This window comes from Psammomys obesus, unplaced genomic scaffold (assembly GCF_907164565.1).
Source record: "Psammomys obesus unplaced genomic scaffold, mPsaObe1.curated_primary_1811, whole genome shotgun sequence".
NCBI classification, from domain to species: domain Eukaryota; kingdom Metazoa; phylum Chordata; class Mammalia; order Rodentia; family Muridae; genus Psammomys; species Psammomys obesus.
In genome coordinates, this window is record NW_026596040.1 from 7,849,595 (window position 1) to 7,863,702 (window position 14,108).

The following is a 14,108-nucleotide window of genomic DNA, read 5'->3' on the forward strand; positions in this document are numbered from 1 at the left end:
AATAGCTATTTGTTCATCCAAGAGCAACTGGCTGTGAACAGAAGTAATGTCCATGGCAGGTTGATATCGTAGACGCAGGCCACTGTATGCAGTTTCATCCCTGGGCTGGTAAATAAGAAAGGTGGCTGATCAAACCAGGGAAAGCAAGCCAGAAAGCTTTTTAAGTCTATGCTTTGGCTTCCTTCTATTGTAAACTATAAGCCAAATAAACCTGTTGCACTCCAAAGTGGCTTTTGGTCAGTGCTTCATCACAGTAACAAAAAGCAACCTGAGATAGTCTCTAACCTAAAGGCAGAAGGAGAAGAAGAAAAAGAAAAAGAACAAGAAGAAAATGTTAACTTCTCTTACATAAGTATTAAAATATCACACCAGCTGGGTATGGTAGTTTGTGCATTTAGTACCAGCCCTTGAAAGGCAGAGGCAGAGATTCAAGGCCAGCCTGGTATATATACAAAGACTCTGTCTCAAATAAATAAATTAACTAATTAATTAATAGCACACTTTCACCTCTAAATATGAATAAATATTATGTTAACTGAAAACAAAAATCAATTATAATAATTAAGTATAAAAAAATTGTCCAAAAAGTATGTATGGTTTCTTTTTTTTTATGCAAACTACATTTATTGACCAAGAGTTGCAGACTTGTCCTAAGTCAAAAGACACAGGCCTCAGGCCTTCCCCAGGCTCTTCTTGATGAAATGGTGCACCAGGTGCTGAGGCCTCTGCTGGTATTCAGCCATCACATCATGGGGAATGTGGATCCGGTCCTCTTACAGTCGGTCCAGGAGAGTGACACACACCAGAGCCTCTCTAAGGCCACAGGCACTGCACATAGAAGCAAACACTGAAGATTCCATTTCAGTACTTCAGACGCCTGTGACATGGACTGCAGGCAGATAGGCCTGTTTGTCTTCTCTGTGTAAGAGTGGGGAGCACCGTCTAGACAGCCTTGGCCTTCCTAGAAGTCCAAGGTGCACACAGTGTTACCCACAACAGTGATGAATTCAATCAGGTCAACAACTGCACCAACTGCCTGTCCAGGTCGGTGCTGTGAATCATGCGCTTTCCCAGGACCACGTGCTCAAACTCTGGATTGAAGCACTCATCCACTGCCTGCTGGGTGATGACTACAGAGCTGGGCTCCAGACCCATCCCTCCTGAAGGACTGATGTGGATGATGGTGAGATTGGAGCACCTGGCATGGTGCAGCATCTTTATGAGCTCATGCAACATGATCCCAATGGAAGGAATGTCCATGCTGTGGCTCGCAGACAGCATGGGTCCGGTTTTGGACATGGCATAGTGGCCAGTGCCTGCACAGATGTTGGGAGTGGGTGTTCTTTCCCTGAATAGTCAAGGCCCAGCTATGCAGCTGCATACCTGATGAAGGTACTCATCCTGGAAGAGCTTCCACCAAACACACACACAAACTTCACATCTCCTAACATAGCAGGGAAATCATGTGTGCTAGCACTGAGGTTGAAATGGTAGAAAACGTCTTCCTTCATTGTTGCCATTGGATTTGAAAGTTGCTCGAAGCAGCCATTGTGATGATTTTCGAGGTTTCTGTAGCTGCCATGTTTTCACTGTAGCAGGACTATCAGAGGCTGGGTGTCCATGCTCTGGGAAAGCTTCTAGAGTGTCAGCTACCACCTGTGAGTCACTTTGCAAGCCTGCTCAGTCCCGGCTGGCAGAACTGGAGAACGGTCTGGTTTCTTTCTCGAAATAATGTATTATATTTCACCTACCCTTTGTGACATCGTGAGAAGACACCAAAGGGAAGTACTTTACAGTATGCTTATGTCATTTTTGAATGATCACTTTCACAGGTCTTACATTTGGAGGTCACTACTATGTCAAACAAAGATTATTTGGACATAAACATTACTATACTTTTATATTTATAGTCAATCTATAGACAAGCAAGATGGCTACTGAGAGATTAACAGGTAGGTAGCATATACAGGACCAATAAAAGGATGACTTGCCTCTCAAGATAGAAAAGCATAAAGTGAGATTTCATCATGATACTCACATGAGGCAAAATTTAAAGCTCGCCAACTGTTTAGTTCTGGAATTTTCAATTTAATATTTTTGGATTTCAGCTGACCATCTGAAATTGTGGAAAACAAATCAGAAAAAAATTAAACTGCTCTATAGGAAAACCCAGCCTGTCAACTTTATAAAAGTTGTCAGGACTTATGATGTCCCTGTACAATCGCTAACCAGCCATGTGACCTTGAGAAGTGCAGCTCATCTGTGAATCAAGATGAACACATGATTGCACCTCCATCCTTCAGCTTGAGCAATAACGACCTTTGCCTTGGGTCCCAGTATGGATCTCCTTGTCCAGGCTCTCCCTTCTTCCATCTCTAATAGGCCACGGAGACTATAAACCACAATAAATTTACTTTTTACCTACACAATCTTGTCATTCTCTGCATCTAAGAACCCTCAAATTCTCCACCCAAGCACCACATTCCTGCTTTCAGAGCCATTGTACACCTGTATCCTGGGACCATCTTCCTCCAGTAGGGGCATCTGCCCAGTTGTGTTTGCTGTGCTTGAATGGTAGCTAAAAACACTGGCTGAGAGAAAGGAGGTGGTCGGCACATGGGGGTAGGTGAATCCACGTGAGTAACTGTAAAAGTCTTTGTGATTCAGGACTAAGGCAGTATTCCAGGTCGATTTCCATTGCTGTGACAAATGCCAAGACTAAAAACAACTTGAGGAAGAAAGTGTTTACGTGGCTCACACTTCTATATCGCAGTGTATTATTGATAAGTGAGTCAGGGTAGGATCTCACGCAATAACCTTGAGGCAGGAACTAAAGCACAGACATGGAAGAATACAGCTTACTGGACTGCTCTCTCTGGCTTGCTTAACTAGCTATCTTATACTGGCCAGTCCTACCTGCCTGTGGATGACAGCACACATCAATTAGCAATTAAGATCTGACCTGAGGTCAGTCTGATGAAGGCATTTCTTTAGTTGAGTTTCTTTCCTCACAGACGACTCTAGGTCTGTCTCAGGTTGACCACTGAAACTAAGTATGACAGGCAGCCACAAGCTAGTCCTCCTAGAGTGTTGTCATGAACTCTGCGTAGTCACAAATTCCCAAGTTCAAATATAGCCTATCCTTTTACTGTGAAAACGGCCTTGTCAGAATATCTTACATATAGATGGTTAGCATAATTACAGATTTAAATAATTGGAATATAGGCTCTTGTATATATTCTACTGTAATTCCTAGAAGTGTTACAGGTATACCTGCCCAAGATCATACATCCCTAAAGTCAAATTTATTTTAAAGAAAAGCACTCAGATACCCGATGTTTCTCTGTTTAACTCTTTTACTTATTCAAATTTCTCCTTTGGTAAATCGTTCGTGTGCATGTGTGTACACACGTGATGTGTGTGCACATTTGTGTGAGTGTGACATACATGCCACAGCACTCCTGTGGAAGTTAGAGGTTGCACCTCAGGTATCAGTACTCATAGTCTCCTTTTGTTTTTAAGTTGCATATGCCATGCTAGGTGGCCTACAAGCTTCCAGAATTGCTTGTGTCTCTCGCTGCATATCCAACTTTTTCATGGGTTCCAGAGGATCAAAATCAGCTTCTCACACTTGCACAGAAAGCACTTTAGCCTTTGCGTCATCTCCCCAACCCCAAATTGCTCAACTTTTCTAAGGATCAGATTCTTTGTGTATAAAAGAAAGATAGTTAAGACAAGATGACAAAAATCTATAGAAAAGTCTTTCACTTAGTAGGTCCTCAACACACATTAGTTCATACAGTAAATAATAATAATAATAATAATAATAATAATAATAATAATAATAATAATGCTCTACCTTAACAGGAAATCCAGAAAATAGCAATCCTGCTATTTTCCAAACTGGGTTGAACACGGGTATCTAAACAAAACTATGTACATGAGAGTTTACAGTGGCTTTAGTCACATTTCTTGGAACCTCAAATCCACACATATCCCTATAAGATTGCCTTCATAAGCTAAGCAGACAGATAAGCGTGATATAGGAAGCCATGAAAAGCCATGAAGGCAACAACAGCAAGGAACACAGCCAAGGAAGCCATTCTGAAGAGCCAACTTCTGCTTGATTCTAAACACTTGACATGCTGAAAAAGGCAAACAAAGGCGGCAGTCTATGAATGATCAGTGGTTTCCAGGGCTGAGGAAAGAAAGAAGGATGAATAGGAAAAATACAGATTTCATTTTTTTCTTAGGGCTTTGAAAGCATTGTATTTAAGACTATAATTATAGAGTCATGTCATGATGGATTCGCCAAATCCATAGGGTATATATCACCAAAATCTAAGCTCTGTCATGAACTATGAACTTCGTTAATAACATGACAGTTCTGGTCATTGGTTGCAGCAATTTACACTTTGGTGAAAGATGCTCATGTTGAGGTTTGCTATACATATGAGGGAGGCAGAACTGTAAAAGTTCTTTGCCTTCTATTCAGTTTTTTTTTTAATTTTTATTTTTTTATATTATATTAATTAGTTTATTCACTTTGTATCCCAGCTGTAGCCTTCTCCCCCATTCCCTCCCAGCCCTACCCTCCCATTCTCCTCTCCAAGTCCATTGATAGGGAAGGTCCTCCTCCCCTTCCATCCGAACCTAGCTTATCAGGTCTCATCAGGACTGGCTGAAGTTTTTCTGTGATTTTAAACTGTTGGATTTTTTTTTTTCACATTAGTTACTTTTTCCTTTTAGAGAGAATCAAAGAAAGTAAATCCTGCCACATCTACTTTGTCCCCAGGCCTGTTTCTCCCTCCACAACACAGTGTCTGCTGATAGAGAAATTATTTCAAAGATCAGTAACAATGATTTATCTGAAATGAGATGATTTGACTCTTTGGCAGAGAGAGAAACTTGTTCAAAATGTGAGGCAAATGTTCCTTCTACCTGTTTGCAGACAACCTCACCAGCAATGTCAAAGAGTTCCAGAAATACAAAAGCGCTAAAGCAGAAGTAACTTGGAGCACAGTTTGCAGCCAAGATTTTAGCCCTTGGAGGTCATGGAGGGCAGGACGTGCCATATAAATGGGTTTTCATTAGGCTGTAATTCATTGCTAGCAAAATCAATGTCTGAGGGTGTCATCATTGTGGCTGTTGTTGTTTCCCATTAAATCTCCTGAGGGGTGTTTGAATGCTTTTTCAGATAACACGTGGTTTTAGTGAAGTCTAATGAAACTGAATTCACACCAAAAATCTCAGGACCCTTTATGAACTGTGAGGAGATTTCCAAGGAGTTATGCTATAATGCTTCAGCCTCGAAGTTCCTCCAGACCCTGGTGTACAAGTGGAAGTACCATTTTCCCCAGATCTACCGCACAAAGAAATGAAATACTGCAGCTACTGTGGAAAGATTCCAAGGATGAGAGACACTGTTGAGACTTGAACACTGCCATGAGTCCAGAACATGGGCATAGACTGGAAGGCTACAATCTCCATCTTGCCTGCCTGCTTGCCTTTTTGTTGTTTTTGGTTTTGTCTTATTTCAGGTAAAACAAATAACCTCAGAGTAAACAAAGAGACTAAGAGAGCAGAGACCCACCTAAGTATCTGTTATCTGTCTATAAAAGTTAGTTAAAGCAATGCAAAGCTTCAAGACATTCCAAGAGATCCACCTACAAGGCTGAAAGGCACTATCTTCCCTTAAGAAAAAAACTCTAGCGCTTCTGTTAGAAATGGTCATTGTTTTCATGCTGATTCGCTGGGCATGTTTCTGAGGCTCTGAAGAATGAAATAAAAAATTTTGGTTTCTTGTAATGAGATTATCCCTAATGGAGAATAGGTTGGTATGCTGGCTGGGGGTCTATGTTTAGCCACATAGAAACCACATATACTTCCCACTCAGCATTGGTAATGCTTTATGCATTGCCTATATTTTGACTCTATAAATGAAATATAACATTGAAATTTGGAAGGGATGCACAAGGGAAAAAAAAATAAAAACATACTCCCAAGAGGGAAATATGAAAGAAATGACACTTATTTAACCTAGAAAAGATGAGGCTCGAGGGAAACTTAGTAATTTTCTTTAACTAGGTAAAAGGCTAATGTAAGTGACATGAACATGATTATTTCTACTGAGAACAGCTTAGTGAGTGATATTGTAGCCAAAGAAAATCAGACATCAGGGACTTGGTAAGGTTTGTGATCCCCCAAAAACTATGAAATAGCAGGAGTGGTTTTTAATAGTGGGTATTTAAAGAAAAGACTTTTCTAAGCAATGTCTTACAGTGTAGGGGGAGATGCTGAAATGGGCTTCAGAATCTGGTCTCAGAAACACAGATGTTCTTAAGATGAAAATTTAGTACTGCCTCAGACATATCCTTAACCTTGGAATCTTCATCCCTTAAGTAAATAATGTTAAGCATTTAAAAGAAAGCACACACCACAGTGGTTTCTGAGGCACGCCCTAAAATGATGCTTAGATAAGATTTTAAGTATACCCAGGGAGATTGCAATTAAATTAAATATCAATTTGTTGTTGGTGGTTTTGGTTTTGGGGTAGGGGAGATCCAGACAGACTTTCTCTGTGTAGCCATGGCTGTAGAACAGGCTGGCCTCTAACTTAAAAAGATCTGCCTACCTCTGCCTTCCTGAGTGCTAGGATCACAGGCATGTGCCACTGTGGTACCTGACTAACAATTTTAATCTCTCAGTTTTTATACAAATTGATTCTTGCTATGGTTATTTTTCTTTTTTTGGGGGGGTGGGGAGGGAGACAGGGTCTGAAGTCAAATTCTCTCTCCAGCCCTTGTCTTAGCTGAAACAATGCCTCAGCTAAAATCTGCCTTTGGTGACATCAGGAGCTATTTGCAGTGAACCCTTGAGTCACTTCAACATCTATGAGGCCCTATTATGACAGTCCTATCCTGCATCATATCAAGAAGTCATCTTAATCAAAACCCAAGTGCACACACAGTACAGGATTCAGGCAGTGGGCTGGATCTAGTAGCCTAAAGCTTGGAGTCCCTTCCTCCAAGTCAAACCCATAGACCCTTGATGGAACTTTTTCTTGATTCTCGTGGGATCGCTTTACATTTTTTTACATTTGCATACAAGGATGTGACTTCTCTATATTACTTATTGTGGTGGTTTGAATTTGAATGCCTTCATTAATTCACGTGTTTGAATGCATGAACCATGGGGAGTAGCACTTATCAGGAGGTGTGGCCTTGTTGGAGGAAGTATGTCACTGTGGGGACGGGATTTGAGGTATCATATGCTCAAACTATACCCAGTTTGGAATTCCAGTCCCTTTATGCTGCCTGTGGATCAAGATGTAGAACTCCTAGCTCCTTCTCCAGCACCAGATCTGTCTACACATTGCCATGCTTTCTGCCATGATGATAATAGACTAAACCTCTGAAACTGTAAGCCAGCCCCAATTAAATGTTTTCCTTTATAAGGGTTACTGTGGTCACAGCAATTGAACCCCTAAGACAGAAGTTGATGCCAGGATTGGGGTATTGCTGTGATAGGCCTAACCATGCTTTTGGTTGAAGAAAAGTAGACTTCAGGATTGTGGATTAGAAAAACAGTTGACAGCTTTAAGTGGGGCTTAACAAGCCATCCTAGTATTTAACATGGAAGACAGTGGTGCTCAGGGTGATTTGAACTGTGGGGGGCTGAATCAAGAGTTTTCAGACAAAAATAATTTTAGTGTGTAGCCTAGAGACTGTTCTTGTGATATTTTGGTGAAGACTGTGGCTTCTTTTTGTCCTTGTTTGAAAAAGCTGCCTGAGGCTAAATTTAGCAGTTTTGGGTTAATTCCATTGGCAGAGGAAATCCCAGAAGAGCCTACCATTGACTCTCTCATATGGTCATTAATGTTCACTCTTATGCAGATCAATAATGAAAAGGAGCAAGCTGAGCAAGGATGAATACAAAATGTACAATCTGAGGAGAAAAGGGGTAGCAGGAAGTAGAATGGAGCTAAGCCCAGTGTTCAAGGAGATAAACAGATTAAAGCAAAGCATGACATTAAATGGAATAAAGGGAGTGGTAACCTTAGGGCAAAGTTCCACTCAGCTAAGCTTCCAACTTGTGAAAAGAAATTAAAGAGAAGTTTAGGGCCAGGTGTAGTGTACTTGCTTTTAATCCCAAAACTCAGTGGGCAGACACTGTCAGAATGCAGAGTTTGGGAGCAGCCTGGTTTACAGATTGAGTTCAAGGATACCCAAGTTTAGGCAGTAAAGGTAACTATAGAAAACAGAAAGCTTGTGAAGATGTAATTGAAGGAGGGGGCCATGATTCAGCCCAGAAAGCAGCAGAATTTGGCAGCTTCAGCCACGTGGTTCTGGCTTTAGAGTCCAGAATAAAAAAAGGGGGTTATGGAATATCCCTCCAAGACTAAGGAAAGCTGCTGAGGCCAGCTGTGTGGAAGGACTGTCCCTGTATGAAGACCTAAAGAGGCCAGTGGTGTGATGCAGTGAAAGTGAAACCTGGATGGCCCTGAAGACCCTAAGATATTAGAGATGCCAGAGTCGTGAGACATCTGCCCAGAAAAGCTGCTAACAGCAGTGGAATCAGCCCAAGAGAAAGAAGTATGTTGCAGTCAACAAAGCTGAAAGGAAGTAGAAATCTGAAGAGTGCCTTGATATCAGACATGGAGATGCAGAGTTTGAAATTTGCCCAGCTGGTTTTCAGTCTTGCTTTGGTCCAGTATTCCCTCGCTATGTCCCCTTTCCTGCATTTTGGAATGGTGATATATATCCTGGGCCATTAAATGTTGGAGCTGTGTGATTTTACAGGTGATTATAATTACGAGGTTGCAGAAGTCTCAGATGAGACTTTGAACTTAGAACTTTTCAGTAAGTTTTAAACTGTTACAGGCTAGGGAGACTTTTAAAGTTGGACTGAATTCCTTTCTGCATTATGGATGGCTACAAGCCTTAAGGGGGCAGGGAATGGAATGTGGTGGTTTGAATAGAAATGGCCCCCAGAGATTTGTGTGTTTGAATGCTTGGTCATAGAAGTGTCACTATCAGGAGATGTGGCCTTGTTGGAAGAAGTGTGTCACTGACTGTTGAGATGGGCTTTGGGGGGCTCAAGCTATGCCTAGTGTGGCATTCTTCTTCCGGTGCCTGTGGATCAAAATGTCGAACTCTCCACTCCATTCTCCAGCACCATGTCTGTCTATATGCCGCCATGTTTCTTGCCATGACTATAATAGACTAAATTGAAGCCAGCCCCAATTAAATGTTTTTCTTTACAAGATTTTCTGTGATCACAGTATCTCTTCACAACAACAGTTAGGACTAAGACACCTACGCACTTCTTCCTTTCATACAAATACACATTGAGATATCTGGCCCGTGACTACCAGGAAACATTATTTTGCACTGATAACTCTCTCTGGTGAGCAACAGGAAACCTTGCCATGAATTTCACTTTTAAGATCCTTTTCAGCTCTACCATCAGCTTTGTTTGCATTTGTCCTTCAGAGTTCATGCAAAACATGAAACCACACCTGCTAAGACACTTAAGCTGTGACAAAGAGTTAAGAAACAAAACCAAACAAACAAACAAAAACATGGACTCCAGCAAATGCAAGAGCCGAATAAACGACTTTGGAACACTGTGTTGGGTTTTTGTAATTTTACAAGTGTTCAAATTTCTAATCCTTTGTGTTTAAAAGAAGAAAGAGTTCATCAAATTATGTTGGTGCTTACATACTTTTTCTTAACTTTTTGAAGATGCCCAGCATTTATACCCGAGGTCACTGACTATTGGTTAAAGTTAAATCAGCCAACATTTGCTTGTTCATATTCCTAAATTTTCTGGACGTAAAGATTGAAACCCGGACTTTATGCATGCTGTGTATGAGCTCTGACACTCAGCCATCCTTCCAGCCCTCTCCTCAATAGTACTTTAATCTCTCTGAGCCCTCTGAAAGCCTTTTCCAAAAGCATATCTAAACTAGTCTGGTTCCTGAACTTGAAAGAGCTGTTGTCTCTATAATTCATCTGACAACTTGTTCTTGTCCTCATATCCCTCCTCTCAACAATTTCCCCACACCATGCGTATCATTTAGATACAGACTTTAAGCACTCCAAATTATCTCACCATGTTTGGATCTACCTAAAGGAATTTCAAGCTTTGCCTGTGTATATGAATTCCAAATGCTGTGACAGAATATTCATGTCATGCTAACTTCTAGTTTAACTTCTGGTTGTTTGAAATCTAGATATTTGCATGACCTTTGGCTTCAGCTCCAGTTCAAACTAGCCTAGGCACCACAGATACAAAATTGAGACAGTGTTGTGTGTCCTCACACAGTCTACCTAAAGCCAGCTTTGCTGAAATAAAAACTGAAAGCAATATACAGATCCATAGAAAATAAACTCTGGTGCCTAGAAACTTTTTTATTTTTATTTTTTATATTAATTACAGTTTATTCACTTTGTATCCCAGTTATAGCTCCCTCCCTTCTCCCCTCCTGAACTTACCCTCCCTCCCTCATCTCCTCCTATGCCCCACTCCAAGTTCACGAATAGGGGAGGTCCTCCTCCCCTTCCATCTGACCCTACCTTATCCGGTCTCATCCGAACTGGTTGCATTGTCCTCCTCTGTGGCCTGGCAAGGCTGCTCCCCCATCCAGGGAAGGTGGTCAAAGAGCTAGCCACTGAGTTCATATCAGAGACAGTCTCTGTTCCATTACTAGGGTACCCACTTGGATACTGAGCTGCCATGGGTTACATTTGAGCAGGGGTTCTAGGTTATATCCATGAATGGTCTGGAGGGCCCCTGAAAGACCCTAATCAGCATTGTATAAAAGCAGATAATGAGACTCATAAATAAACTTTGGGCAGAGTATAAGGGATCTTAGGAAAGAACGGGGAGATAGTAAGACCTAGAGAGGACAGGAGCTCCACAAGGATAGCAACAGAACCAAAATATCTGGGCACAGGGGTCTTTTCTATGCCTAGAAACTTTTAATAAATGAATACTTGGCAACAAGAGAAAGATAATTAGATTCCTGATGGAGTCAGAAAAGAGCCAATGCCTGAAGCACCCGAGCATGACATTGTTTGGGGCAAGTATCATCTATATCCCAAGGTGCAAAACAGCCTCTTCCCTCCGAAAACTCAGTCTTCTGCTTCAGAGAAAACATGCTCGGATTACTGTGGTAGTCTGTTCTCAGCTCCTCCTCTGCTTTCTATTTCTAGCTTATAATTGGTTCAAGCTGCAGCTGCAGCACCAAAGCCCACTCCACTCCCCACATTGCTCACGTGACATTCATTTTCTAATAGATATCATTTCCCTTTGCTTTATGAAACGGGCTTAAGATCTTAATGTTTAGATACCGAGAGCGTCTATAATCACTCTGAATGTGCTCAAAGGACTCTTTCCTCTTCTCCTACCAAGTCTGTTCTGATTCCTGTGCAAGGTTTGCAGCTGGCTTGAAGGCTGAATCCAGTTTTTCATCCGGTTCTGGAGATAGAACTATAACTTGTGCCTTTTTTTTTCCAATTGCAATTTAATATTGTCCTAGCTTGCTTTCTATTGCTGTGCTAAACACCATGACCGAAAGCAATCTGGGTAAGGATAGGGTTTACTTCACCTTATGCTTTATAGTCCATCACTGGGGGAAGCCACGGGAACAACCTGGAGGCAGAAAATGACATAGAGGGTATAACGGAAAGCTGTTATTGGCTTTCTCTCCATGGCTTGTTCAGCTCATTTTCTTCCCCACCCATAACCACCTGCCCAAGGATGGCACCACCCACTGTGGATCTTGCCCTCCAACATTAATTCTTAATCAAGAGAGTGTCCTACAGGTTGAGTCTAGGCAATCTGATAGAGGTAATCCTTCAACTAAGGTTCTCTTTTTCCCAGATGACTCTAGCTTGTGTCACGTTGACAAAAAACTAACCAACACAAACTTCTTCTACTGCCAGTTCAACAACATCTTGATGTAGTGTCACATGTAATATTATTCCCAGGCTTTCTTTATTCCTTCTACTAGTATGTCCAAAGACAATGTGCCATAAAAGACTGTAAATAAGCTATTCAGAAAGCAAAGAGAATATAAACTTTAAAGATAGACTAATCTGGATTCAGCTTTAATCCTACCTGTTAAATCCACTCATTCATTCATTTCATATTTAGTTAGTAAGAGCTAAACATTTACCATATAACAGAAAGCTACTTGGGCACTGGACTTGCAGTGATAAACAAGACACATTCCCTGCTTGCCTCTCTGGAATGGAGAGAATAGCAGGGTATGTGCCTTGATGGAGGGATTCAAGGAAGCTCTCAGAAAACAGAGAGGCACCCCACATAGCCTGAGATGGAAGATGCTGGGAGACATACAACCTGGACTGATGATGAAAGGAAACAGGGAAAATGAACAGCAAATATGAGGACAGAAAAATGTTTCAGGCAAGAAAGGTAGGGAGAAAGAAATCCAAGGAGGAGAACTCACATCAAGGTACAGAAATGCAAAAAGTCTGGTAGTCCTAAAGAGTAAGAAGTAAGAAAAAGCCTGGCAGAAAATGACATAAAAGCAAAGCCTTAATCTTTATTTAAATGTGTCTGAAGTGAACGGTGATGGCATCTGTGAAACAGTGTGCAGAAGGAGAACTGAAGAACTAGAATTTTATATTTACAAAGCTCAGTATCAGTGGTGTGTAGACAAACTAGAAACTGAAGAAAAGAAGTAGGTTGGATGATAGAGCTGTAATCCAAGTCACAAATGATAAGAATTTGAACTAAGGCTTTAGCAGAGAAGAAAGTGCATGTGAAAGAAATTTAGGGACCAAAATCAATAGACCCTAGAAACAAGTTGAATAAGAAGGATAAAAAAGAAGAAGAAAGGAATGATTTCCAGGTTTCTGGCTTACACCATTCCTGGGAAAGAGACTCTTGGAGAATATACACATTTGGGGAGGATGACGATAGACCTTTAGAAGAATTAAATTTAAGATGCCAACAACACCGTCAACTATAGGAGACCAATGAACACTGGGCTAATTTGTCTGGAGCTCAGATATTTAGGTTTTAAAAATCACTAGCATGCAAAAGACAAATTAAGGCATGCCGCAGAATTGGTCAGAAAGGGTACAAAGAGAAAAAGAGGAAATGCAAAGTATAACAAATCTGTCAGTCTCTGAATTAAATAATATACGGACACAACCAACTGCAATGTCCCTTCCCAAGGAAGTGCACCATGGGTATGCTATGAATTGTGTGTTTCATTATCATGCTTACCATTTGTGATAAAAATTATATGTGCAGTTTCTCAAGGTATTCAGGTAAGTGTCTGACTTTTCAGACAAGACCAGGCATGCTAAGGGTGGTAAAGCCATAGACTGTGACTATTTTTTTTTTTATGACACCTCTCGATACAGTCAGATAAAATCTGGACATCTTTAGTGGAGTTGATAGCTACCTGGGATGAAAACCTCTCAGCAAAACCACATACCTGAAAAAAAAATTAAAAAAAAACAAAAAACAAAAAACAGCAAGACCATGAGACTCTACCATAAAAACATGAGATTTAGTGCAGAAATTGAAACAGCTGGTGAACATATAAGTCTGAGAATAAGATTTGGGGGAAAAGTGTAACAAATATTAGCTCAGGAGTAGCTACAAGTAGAGAAACTGTCTGTATGGAGAGTAGAAAGCCCTCCTTTAGAGGGCTTTACACAAAGCATAGGTAAATGAAAGAATGAACATCAGAGATGGGTATACACAGACAACTCTCTGCCTTTCATAGGCAAGTCTATTATTGTCCATTAAAGTCCATTATAAAGCAGAGCTTACTGTTAGACACCCACATCAATTCTCTTTCTCTAAGAACTTACTGCTATTGCCACCCCACCAGATGCAGACTCTGAGCTTTGTTCCTCCCTTATCCTGAACCCACCTCATGCTATCCATGCCAGCACTCCAGCATCAAGTCAGGGTGGTCTTTCTAAAACCTAAGCATGCCCATGGCACTCCCCTGCCCTGTGCCTACATAAAAGACCTTCCAAATTCAGACCCCTGTTTGCTCCACAGAAGCCTCACACACACACACACACACACACACACACACACACACACACACACAC

At 41.1% G+C, this 14,108-nt stretch overlaps 1 pseudogene; it reads right to left on the reverse strand.

Annotated features, from left to right (window-relative positions):
* Nucleotides 1-671: 671 nt before the first annotated feature.
* Nucleotides 672-14,108, reverse strand: part of LOC129688064 (uridine phosphorylase 1-like) — a 16,590-nt pseudogene continuing 3,153 nt past the window's right edge.